Source organism: Ruditapes philippinarum, unplaced genomic scaffold (genome assembly GCF_026571515.1).
Source record: "Ruditapes philippinarum isolate M1 unplaced genomic scaffold, ASM2657151v2 ctg468_1_1_1_1, whole genome shotgun sequence".
Lineage (NCBI taxonomy): Eukaryota > Metazoa > Mollusca > Bivalvia > Venerida > Veneridae > Ruditapes > Ruditapes philippinarum.
Genome location: NW_026857880.1, coordinates 151,791 through 163,674, shown reverse-complemented (window position 1 = coordinate 163,674; position 11,884 = coordinate 151,791). Strand labels below are relative to the sequence as shown.

At 31.2% G+C, this 11,884-nt stretch overlaps 1 long non-coding RNA gene across 1 annotated transcript; it reads right to left on the bottom strand.

Moving 5' to 3' along the window:
- Positions 1–644: 644 nt before the first annotated feature.
- LOC132751342 (uncharacterized) lies at positions 645–8,662 on the bottom strand. Its single transcript, XR_009628672.1, has 2 exons — positions 6,897–8,662; positions 645–6,787 (listed from the first exon to the last, which is right to left on the bottom strand). It is a non-coding gene; the product is annotated as an uncharacterized LOC132751342 (long non-coding RNA).
- Positions 8,663–11,884: the final 3,222 nt, after the last annotated feature.

Genomic DNA, 11,884 nt, shown 5'->3' with positions numbered 1-11,884 from the left:
TATTTTATTACAATCAGTATGTGAATGTCGTATTGTTTTGTAATTGTGAATGTCGTATCGTTTTGTAATTGTATTTTATTGTATTACTGCCATTGTCTATTTAACAATGTACCTCCTCTCTCTCTTTTATCTGTACCTCTTGGTGAAAGTATGCCACTGTAACGATAGCGCAGTACGCTTAAGAAAACTTTAAGCTACAATGTCTGTTAACGCAGTCTGTAAACGTCATATTGTATTGTACATGTAATTGTTTGGTAATTGTATTGTACTGTATTGTTTTGTGTTATCGTTTACTATCATTGTCTATCTCCACGCATCTCTTTGTGTCAGTAAGACACTGTAAACTCTTGTGTCTGATTGTTTAAACTACAATTTATCAACACGTTTAAGGATGGTTTGTTCCGGGTATTTTGTATTTATTGTATTACTTATGAATGTATACGCTTCTGTTTGAATTAATAAAACTTTATACAAATGTATATACATTCTCAGAAAATGATGTCTTCATGCGTATGTAACAAGTAACGTGTGCAAGCATAGTGAGATTTGCATGAATGTTACTCCTATAAGAATGCGCCATAAGAAAGTGCATTAGGCGTAAAATACTTTATGAACCGCCACGCGAGGAATAACAAACTATCAAATTGTGTTTAATGGCCATACCATACTATAAGGTATGGCCTCTGTTTATTGTTTTAACCAACAATACTTAAACATGTGCAAAGAATAGTACATACATCAATATTATGCAAATTAATACAATATAGAAAATACACATGTAGGAATAATAATTAATCGAGTTCTACTATAATAGTAAGAAATGTGAGGGTTTCGTAAGAAAAACGCACTGAAACTGTGCAAAGAATAGGACATACATCAATATTATGCAAATTAATACAATATAGAAAATACACATGTAGAATTAATAATAAATCGAATTCTACTATAATAGTAAGAGATGCGAAGGGTTCATAAGAAAAACACCCCCTTACATAATCATTAACATTACAAGTGTTACAGAAAGTATTGCATGTATAAAAAAAAAATAAATACTGCCTATCTTTCTTACAATCACTGAAATATGTGGGTTACAATGAGACCCTTAAAATTTTGTTGTGGTGAAGGGGGTGGAGGAGGGTAAATTTTTTGCTTCCTCTTTGTACGCTTCTTAGTAATTGCTAACTGGTTCAAGACGATTTTATGTAGGGGTATTATCCGTTCAGCCGTCTCTACGAACGGCTAAAACCCGTACCTCCCGTGGCGGCGCATAAAGTTCGCTGATGCTATTTGGCATAGCTTATATTTATGAACCGCCACGCGAGGAATAACAAACTATCAAATTGTGTTTAATGGCCATACCATACTATAAGGTATGGCCTCTGTTTATTGTTTTAACCAACAATACTTAAACATGTGCAAAGAATAGTACATACATCAATATTATGCAAATTAATACAATATAGAAAATACACATGTAGGAATAATAATTAATCGAGTTCTACTATAATAGTAAGAAATGTGAGGGTTTCGTAAGAAAAACGCCATAAAAGCTAGAATTAGACTAGCTTTTCCCCACATTTCACTGCATAGGAGAGAAGACCAAGGTTAATGATCTTGAAACTTTAACCAATAAAGGGCTTATTTAACAGAGAATTCCCGAAGGTATAAAAATTGGTTAATGGTATTATTTTTTTTTTATTTTTATTTTTAACTGAAGCTAACCAACCTATGATATTTAATGAAATAATAATCAAACATATCATTTGTCACAAGCCCCAGCAAGTGACCCGAATACATATACACACAATGTTATAACTATTGTCACCAGCCCAAGCAAGTGATGTTCATTATGTACAAATTAAAATGTTGACATTTTGTGTTGACTGCCTAGATCGATATGCAACAAAAATATTAACAATTTTAATAATGAATTGGTCCAGATTACACCAGCAACTAAAAGTCTTAAAATTAGTTAACAATAAAGTCTTTGCATCATTATAAACAATGTTCAGCATGATACCGGCCGTCTTTATTGTCTAATAATAGATTATGATATAATCAAAAGATTAACCAATAAACTCCAAATACGCTTTTATATAGAAAACAATTGTAGTAAACATTATAATAGATGACACAAAGTTGAACAACAAAAACCAACAATTGTAACAAACTTTATAAAAATGACACAAAGTTGGACAACAAAAACACCCACATTTACACATGTATGTAAAAATATAGATATTGTATATATAATATTGTATATAAAGATATTGTATATATCATATAAACTACTGATCATAAATATTTTTCAAATCGTGGTCGACTCGCCCAGGAAAAACCATAGTCTGGAAACCTGTGCCCTTTTATCTTGTGTCTAGTACCACTTGATGTAGGGCTACATCCTTGAAAAATATTTTACAAACCCTTTACTTCAAGTAAGTAGGCTGCTAAACATAAAAGTTAAGTTAATGCATTTTGAGTACAAAATGATAATATGCAAAATTAGAAAGTAAAACAAAAACAAAAGGAAACTTATATAGGTAAAAGTCCAAAAGTGTACGATTTGCGCGCCTCCTGCTGTTATTGTGCTGTCATAAGATCAAAGAAATATACAGTTGTATATATTTCAGACATATAAAATAATCAGTTGTAAATTCTAGACATATAGAACAGATTAATTAACGTTACAGTATAAGCTTGAAATACATATCTTAAAGAAATTGGTGATGGTTACTAATAAAACGAATTGTGACATAAAGATTACTTTACAATTTACAGACAAAAATATAGATAATTATGAAAAATCTTGTTGTCTACATATAAAAGTATATACATATAAAAATACACTTACTATCACTATTAGTATTGTTCTTGAAAAACCAAGAATGTTAAAATTAGAGTCACTATAAACAGATCTTATCTTATCTTATCTCATCTTATCAATGTATATTTATCACAAACTGTTCTTAAGTAAACATGAAGTTCAAAATAAAGTTAGGATTAACGTGTTATTTATACATAGTTTATTATCACTCTTGTGCGTTAAACTACAAAAACATTTTGATTTGTTAAACTGATAAATTAAATTCAATATATAAGCTATAATTAACATTTAAGCAATACATAGTTAACATATACTTCAATATGTTAAACTAGTCTAACTGTGATTTAATTTATTAAGACATTTTATTCCTTAAGTGAATGCATAGTTCGAAAAGAACATACAAACTTTAGGTAATTGTTAATTCAATTTACAAGTTAAAATTAACATTTAAACACTACATATTTAACATACACCCCAATATGTTAAACTAATATCTAAACAAGTACTGTCTCATAACAACATATTTATTAGGTACAGGATGCATAGTTTGAAAATAAAATACAATATAATTTTATAATTAATGTATACATTATAATTAATATTTAAACAACACATGCATGTAGTTAATATACACCCCCATATGTTAAACTAGTGTCGTAAACTGGGATTATCTTAATACTCATATATTCACTCTATTAGATTAAAATCTATTAACTTGTAAATCGTTAATGTATAAATCTTGACAATGTTGTCAAATTAAATCAATTTCAACCAAAAAGTTATATCTTTCATTCTAGCATCTCATATTTAACATACACAATGATGCTGCAAATTAGAAATGTGTTATAGACACAATATCACTGTGTTACATACGTAGTCAATTTAGGGAATGTTTTAACGTCAATAACGCATATTATTGCTAATATACTTAGAATACATCACAATATGTTTAAATGGTGTCGTAAATAAAACAACACATTTATTTATCAACAAATATGTGTTAAAATAACAATGTATAGTATTTCTAAAATTTATAAAGAAACTCGTGATAAAATGAATAACATATAATGTAAATAACACTTTCGACGTTAATAATAAACACACGCTAGGATTGTAATTTTTCATAATCGTTACCATCTTATAAATTCAGTTGTAATGAACTAAATGAATATAATTCTTTAAATGCTTCAGAAGAAAGTTTCAGATTGATAAGTCTAACAAATGGACCTATTAAATGCCTATAAAATCACCCATACGATTTGTTACATGTGGTATTAATTAACACAGGTACTTAAACTACGCCACACTACAGTGATATTGATTACCCATCAACTAACATTGCATGTGTTCAATAGTACTATCAGCAGTGTTATGTAATATTGTAATGATTATCATTTCTGCATTGCAGGCAATGGTATATGCTAAATTATGTAAATTATCAGACTTGCATGTAACTTGTAGCCGATATCGCAACGAGAACTTCCAACAAATAATTAATATTACCAAAAAAATTCATTTGTTGAAATTTAACTAAATTGTTATTATGTTATTATAACAATCAGTCACTGTAAAAAGTGAGTTTGTCAGTATAAAAAAGGTGTGTTATTAATACTCTTTCGTCTTTTAAATGTATGTCTAAATGAATTGTCTACTTATTACCATACACCCCAATATGGTAGCAGTGGGTAAAGTTCACAAGATATCACAGATCAGGTGTCAGAGTCTTAAAGTTGTAATCCAGAAAGTCTCACCAATGATATTGTATACATGATATGTAAAATTGTCAAACTTCTCAAGGTGCCTCATGTATTTTATCATGTACTTATATGAAAGAAATATGAAATGGTTCACACTCAAGAAATGTTAAGAAATTGAAATATTTGGAGTCGGTTTGTTTTTGCAGCAGTTTTATTTTTGAAGAAATCGTTATTTGTTTTTTTTTTTTATTTTTTATTTTTTTTTCCAAATACTGGAATGTAAGAACGGTCATCTAAGTGTTTCCATCCGTCAGATTGTTTGTGGTCATGTTTAGGTTTTATTTCCTTTATAACAACTAATTATTTCCTGTATGTGGATGTCCTTCTTTAATGTTTTTGTGGTATAATCTCGTACACTGGTACTTCCGTAATTTTGTATTTACTAGTAGCTGTAAGCAAAGTTTGTAGATTCTCTTCAAGGCGCTCCTGTAAAATAAATGAGAGAGAACAAGTACCTTGTTTTTCAAACAAAAACAAATTCATTTTCAAAGGTATATTCCCTTAACTGTTGTTTTACATAGCGGATATGTATGTCGGTAGTAATTGTATTGAAGTATAACGGTCAGTCGATACGAAAATAAAATAATAATAATTATAATAAAACTGCCATATTTTATTTATTTAAGGTTTTGTTATTCATAACAAAATCAAAAACACTGACTACTATTATAATAGTACCAGATTAATATAATAATCTGGTACATGACATGGAGGAATGGCCTTTGCCGCTGAAACATTAAATATCAATTCATTAGGAACTGACTACTATTATAATAGTACCAGATTAATATAATCTGGTACATGACAATGGAGGCATGGCCTTTGCCGCAAATATTTAAATTAAAAATAGTAACACTTTAAATTCTTAATAAGAATAAATCCATAATTTATTTAATTCGTTATTAATATATGCTTATGTTTTTAATCATTTTAATTTCATGTTGCCATATAAGAGATACCACCCATTAAAATTCTGGCTATTATTAATTAATAACATTTTTATGATTCTTATAAAAATAAATAAATATATATGTGTGTATTTTTTTTTTATCTATTACTATTATATATATATATATATTATTTTTTTTTATTTATTATTTACTTATATAACAAAATATATACATATATAGATATGTATTAAGTTTTAATACTTTGTTCACTTGTTAAATATGTATTCATTTTTTATTTATTTACTTTTGTATTTAAATGTTTATTATCATTATTATTTATTTTTATCTTTTATTGTTTATGATCATTCTACTTCCATTTGCTTAACCATACTGATAAAGTAATTAGCTAGCAATACAATAAAGCATGGACATCTTAGGGATGAGAATGTATATCAATGCCTACATCAAAGAATTCACAGTTCAATGTTACTATTATCCTGTTTGATGATACCGATATCTCTGCAGGGGTACTAAATTAAGCATGAACAAAGTTTTATGATCCTAACTTACTTCCAAGGCATCTTGCAATTGGCATTAATGACCATGACAAATTACTGCCAGACAGACAATTTCTCTATCTTCCTCTTTCATAACCTAAGTGCTTATGCTATTTAAAAAGATATATTCACACATTAAGTAAGTAAACATAAATTTATGGCGGTCCAGTCATTAAATAACTAAAGCTCAAAAGCTCACAGAAAAATAAAACCTGTGCTAAAGCTCAAAAGCTCACAGAAAAATAAAAACCTGCGCTAAAGCCCTAAAGACTCGCAGAAAAATAAAAACCTGTGCTAAAGCTCAAAAGCTCACAGAAAAATAAAAACCTGCGCTAAAGCCCTCAAAGACTCGCAGAAAAATAAAAACCTGTGCTAAAGCTCAAAAGCTCACAGAAAAATAAAAACCTGCGCTAAAGCCCTCAATGACTCGCAGAAAAATAAAAACCTGTGCTAAAGCTCAAAAGCTCACAGTAAAAATAAAAACCTGCGCTAAAGCCCTCAATGACTCGCAGAAAAATAAAAACCTGTGCTAAAGCTCAAAAGCTCACAGAAAAATAAAAACCTGCGCTAAAGCCCTCAATGACTCGCAGAAAAATAAAAACCTGTGCTAAAGCTCAAAAGCTCACAGAAAAATAAAAACCTGCGCTAAAAGCCCTCAATGACTCGCAGAAAAATAAAAACCTGTGCTAAAGCTCAAAAGCTCACAGAAAAATAAAAACCTGCGCTAAAGCCCTCAATGACTCGCAGAAAAATAAAAACCTGTGCTAAAGCTCAAAAGCTCACAGGAAAAAAAAAAAAAAAAAAAAAAAAAAAAAAAAAAAAAAAAAAACTGCGCTAAAGCCCTCAAGACTCGCAGAAAAATAAAAACCTGTGCTAAAGCCCAATGGCTCACAGAAAAACAAGTTATTTAAGCCTGCGCTAAAGCCCTAAGGACTCGCAGAAAATATAAGAACCTGTGCTAAAGCTCAATAGCTCACAGAAAAACATGTTGTTTAAGCCTGCGCTAAAGCCCTAAGGACTCGCAGGAAATATACACACCTGTGCTAAAGCTCAATGGCTCACAGAAAACATGTTATTTAAGCCTGCGCTAAAGCCCTAAGGACTCGCAGAAAATATAAAAACCTGTGCTAATGCTAAATGGCTCACAGAAAATATGGCTGTGCTAAAGCACAATGGCTCAAAGAAAACAAACATAATAATTTGAATAAAGTTAAAGATCTGTGCTTAATGTGATATGCACAGAAAGTGTTCCAAACAATTGAACATTCTAATGGTAGACATTAAGTGATTGTGATCATTGTCTGTTTATATTTCACTTTTGAGGTTTTTTTTTTTTTTTTTTTTTTTTTTTAAATTTTGCTTAAGACTATTTATGGCTTATAAAAATTTATAAAATTTCTGCTATAGCCCAATGGCTCTCAGACAACAATAATTAAGTTAATTGTCTCTGTAAAGACTATACCGTAATTATTATCTTCATGATAACATAAATAATATTATGAATATAGTGACTCTCAAGCTATAATATTATATTCTATGATATCATATTATTTATACTGGCTTTATTCCCTTCCACACTTCTTATCAACAGACAGGTTTTATGATGAACTAATATACCAATAAAAATAAAAAATAACAATACTCCCCTACGACCGATCCTTGATTACCGATCTAACAGCTGACATGATGGCATGTCTCAAGGACCTGTAAAAGCGTCGCTGTCCATTGTGGTTAAGGTGGATTCCATCTTTCCGGAATATGGGAGTCTGTGAGTAAAACAGCCTTCTGTGCTTCCAGAATCTTGCTTTATCATGCATATCCAAAAGAGTTTGCAGGATTGATACTGAGTGCAAGCGTTTGTGTTCAAATAAATCTGACGTAACTTTCGTTGGTCGAGCACGGGTGAATATTTCGCACACTACAACTTTCTCTACAGCATACTCCTGAATAATTAGAGCTGTTATTTCTTCAATTCTATTGGCAATGTCCAGAGAAGATTTTACTGAATCGACGTCGTTACTTCCTAATTGAAGAAGTACGATGTTTGGCTCAACTTGTCTCAGAAAATCCCCAAATTTTGAGCTGAAATACGTAACTGCATCACCATCACATACTTTAAAGCCACCTATCCCAAAGTGGACCACGGAACACTCTTCCAAATCGTAGTTTGAGGGATATGAATTTTGTTTAAAGTCTTCATGCAGCCGACGAATAAAACTATGACTTAAAACAGCCACACGTATTCCAGTTTGAATACGACTCAATGCCATATTCCCGTTTTGACTCGGTGACAGTCGGCGATAGGCCTATAAACAGATAAAGAAAACAAAGTTTTTAAACAATCGGTGGTAATCACACCAAAGAAACAAATATATCCAACCTGGTACTTTCCAGATTAAGTTTTGTGTCCTATGATATCCACAAATGTCCGTAAAATTAGCTATATAAAATCACTAAATATCAAATCACTTTCTCTAAATTTTTTGCTTCCTCTTTGTACGCTTCTTAGTAATTGCTAACTGGTTCAAGACGATTTTATGTAGGGGTATTATCCGTTCAGCCGTCTCTACGAACGGCTAAAACCCGTACCTCCCGTGGCGGCGCATAAAGTTCGCTGATGCTATTTGGCATAGCTTATATTTAAGAAGTATTTATCGTGACACTTTATGCTTGAATGTATTTTCAAACGAGGAAAAAAGCAAACACTAAAAATGATGCATTTATTTAACAAAAATTATGCATGTTACCTGTGCAAATCGTCTAGTCTTTTCTTAAAAAATAGTCGGAGAAAGATTATATTTTCATCACTTTTCCTCCTATTACAATGCTACATAAGATTTGTAAAAAAGCAATGCGGATTATAAATTGAATGCTAAACAATCAAGTGATAATAATATAACAATAATCCATTGTTTGGAACCGTTTGTTCGTGACAGTGGCATTTCAACCTATACGAACTGATGTAAACTGGGCCAACGGAAATGCGGATACTAAACAAGTTCATTATCGCCACCGAACTTAAAACACTGGTCACATTATATTGTTGATGTAAACTTTCAAGTTATCTATCGTCATTATAGTCATTTGATAGATCCCTGCTCTGACATTTTATTTGAATAACAATATATTTAAACACAAACAATGACATGTGCACTTTTGTTAACAAATATGTTGTGGTTAAATTCTAATTGTATCCACTAATCTGATAATTAGATTTTTAATTGAGGTCAGGGATCTATGCATAAGATCATTGGCACAAAAACCCCACTCGTGACCGACCTTTTCACCAAGGATTAGATCCGAGCACTGTTGTTTTATATATATGATAGGTACTGGACTTATATTATATTATACACTCTTGATATTTTGATACAGTTTCCTAAATAGAGCTTTTTGGCAAAATAGCAGTCGCCTTTTGCTTCTATTGCATATAAGTAATAAGTAAATTTATAGTGATTAAGCATTTTGACTTATCTACTCCTTCGTCGCAGGGGGTTTAGCTTCTACCACAACCTACAATTCCGATGCCGATATTCTGATTAAAGCGAAGGGGACGACGAAATTGTGCAAAATCAGTGAGCCCCTAGCACTGAATGTTTTGCACTGAAAGTCCTTTTCTGGCTGGCTAATCTTACTATATAATTAGTTTCTAATTGGCCGCCAAACAGTGACCTTCTTTTGACTCAAAATTCATAACTTTGGCTGAAAATCCTTGTTTATTGCATGAAGGTATCACCAATTAATGCTGAAAAATATCTATGTAAGGTCATGATTGATGATATGTACGAGGTTTGCACTCGCAGCGAAATCAGCATTTAGTGCCTAAACGGCCGGATGAACCTAAACTACAGATAGACAGACAGACAGACAGACAGACAGACAGGATATAGCATTATTGTATGGTAGCACTGATGGATGCAGTAGTATGTGATAACAAAAGTTTGTGATTATATAATTAATAGTAGCAGCTAACATTTTAGTATATATTCAACTTATATATAACTGTATATGAGTATTGTTTATTTTCTAAATACTTATTGGTTCCCACGTTAATATACCGCCTCCGTGGACGAGGGGTTAGAGTCGATGACTTCTAATCCAATTATCTCTCTGGCGTGAGTTCGATCCCCGGGAGATGCTTTGGTAGTTTACCACGGAGGAAGGTAGTATAGTACTGGTGTAACTCTCCAGGAACGATGGTTAGGAAACACCCCGCCTATATGACTGAAGTACTGATGTTAATATTAATATAAGAATTGAGTTCATTTTATTTGGAGCTTCCCATTCTTCGGTGTGGTACATAAATGTTCAGTAAAGGACATGTTAAAAGAAATTAGAATTCACTTTCAATGGTTAAGTGACTTTGTTTACAAAAGTAAAGTTCTCTTTTTTTGTTTTCTGCCATTAACTAATGCAAAGAGGAACTCTCAAGTACGAAAACAACCCCTCTGAAAATTAATCCCTAAAGCTTTGTGTATGAAATAGTGCGTCATTGTTATCTTTATGGAATTAATCTGTAACAATACCCTAATGCATATATTTGCTCGAAGCATATCCATTGTACACAGAAATCCGCGTAACAGCTATACATGTATTAAATAACTATTAGTGATACCAATGTCTCCCATCGTTTAAATTTGTTTGTATCTTGCTTTGTTAGCACATACATATCAAACACATCAAACGACCCTCAATATGTTATGTCACATTGTATAGTATTGTTTTGTATTGTATTGTATTGTATTGTATTGTATTGTATTGTAATGTATTGTATTGTATTATGTTTTATTGTATTATTGTTTGAATCTTTGTAAGCCACTATCAATGCATGGGTTACAATTCATCTTTCAGGTCTGGTACATGGTTATGTATCCCACTGGTTATGATTTAATCATATCTCTTTGTTAAGACCAAATACTTTAGCAATTGTGCTTTATTTCATTGTTAAAAGATATTGTTATTACTAGTATTGTTTTTTTTAAATTCTTTAACCCATTCCTTAATGGGAATATGTTAATTATGGCACTGTATTCCCATTGATAAGAAGGGGTCTTTCCTGCACCATTCCAATACTGATAAGCCACACAATAAAGAATACTAAAATAAATAGAGGATATTGAATGAGTGTAATTTCAATACTGAATTAATTGAACGAGTTTAATTAAGTTATTTTATGCGAGCCTATGGCGAGCATAATATTATTTTATACAACGAGATAAATAGATTTAGCCTTGAACTTACAAGAATATAATATTCTATTCATCACATATCCAAAATAAAGAGTGTTTAAAGTGAAAAAAATTATTTTTCGATGACGCGCATATTATCTAACGCTAGCATTTAGCGCGTCTTTACACGTTGATTGAACATGTATAACGCAAATGACCTCACGCTAAAACATATGCACGGCGGTGCAATACCGTTTTTACGGAGTCGCAAAATCGACACTGGTGTGTGATAATGTGATAGTTCTGTTCTTATCTCTTTATTAAGCGTTTATATAAAAGACTGTGTTTGTACATGTAGAGTATGAAATTCCCTTTGTTCCAGTATAAAAATTACTTTACTGCTATGTCTGGTTATAATTATGAGAGGTGAAAATTTATTCTTATCTTCTTCTGAATCTATATGCATGTAGATTATATAGGGAAATGGTCAAAAGCAGGGGTCATTGTTTTTACATGTTTATAACTAATTACTCAATCAATTATCGCACATGTTTTATTATCTTCTTGTCAAATTATGTCTTCAGAAAAAGGTTATACATTTTCTTTGAGTATCCTCCTTTTGAAATATCTTAATTTTGCAATACAATTAAGAGGTGCCCAGAGGCGCTTCTATGTGGTAATAGGTAAA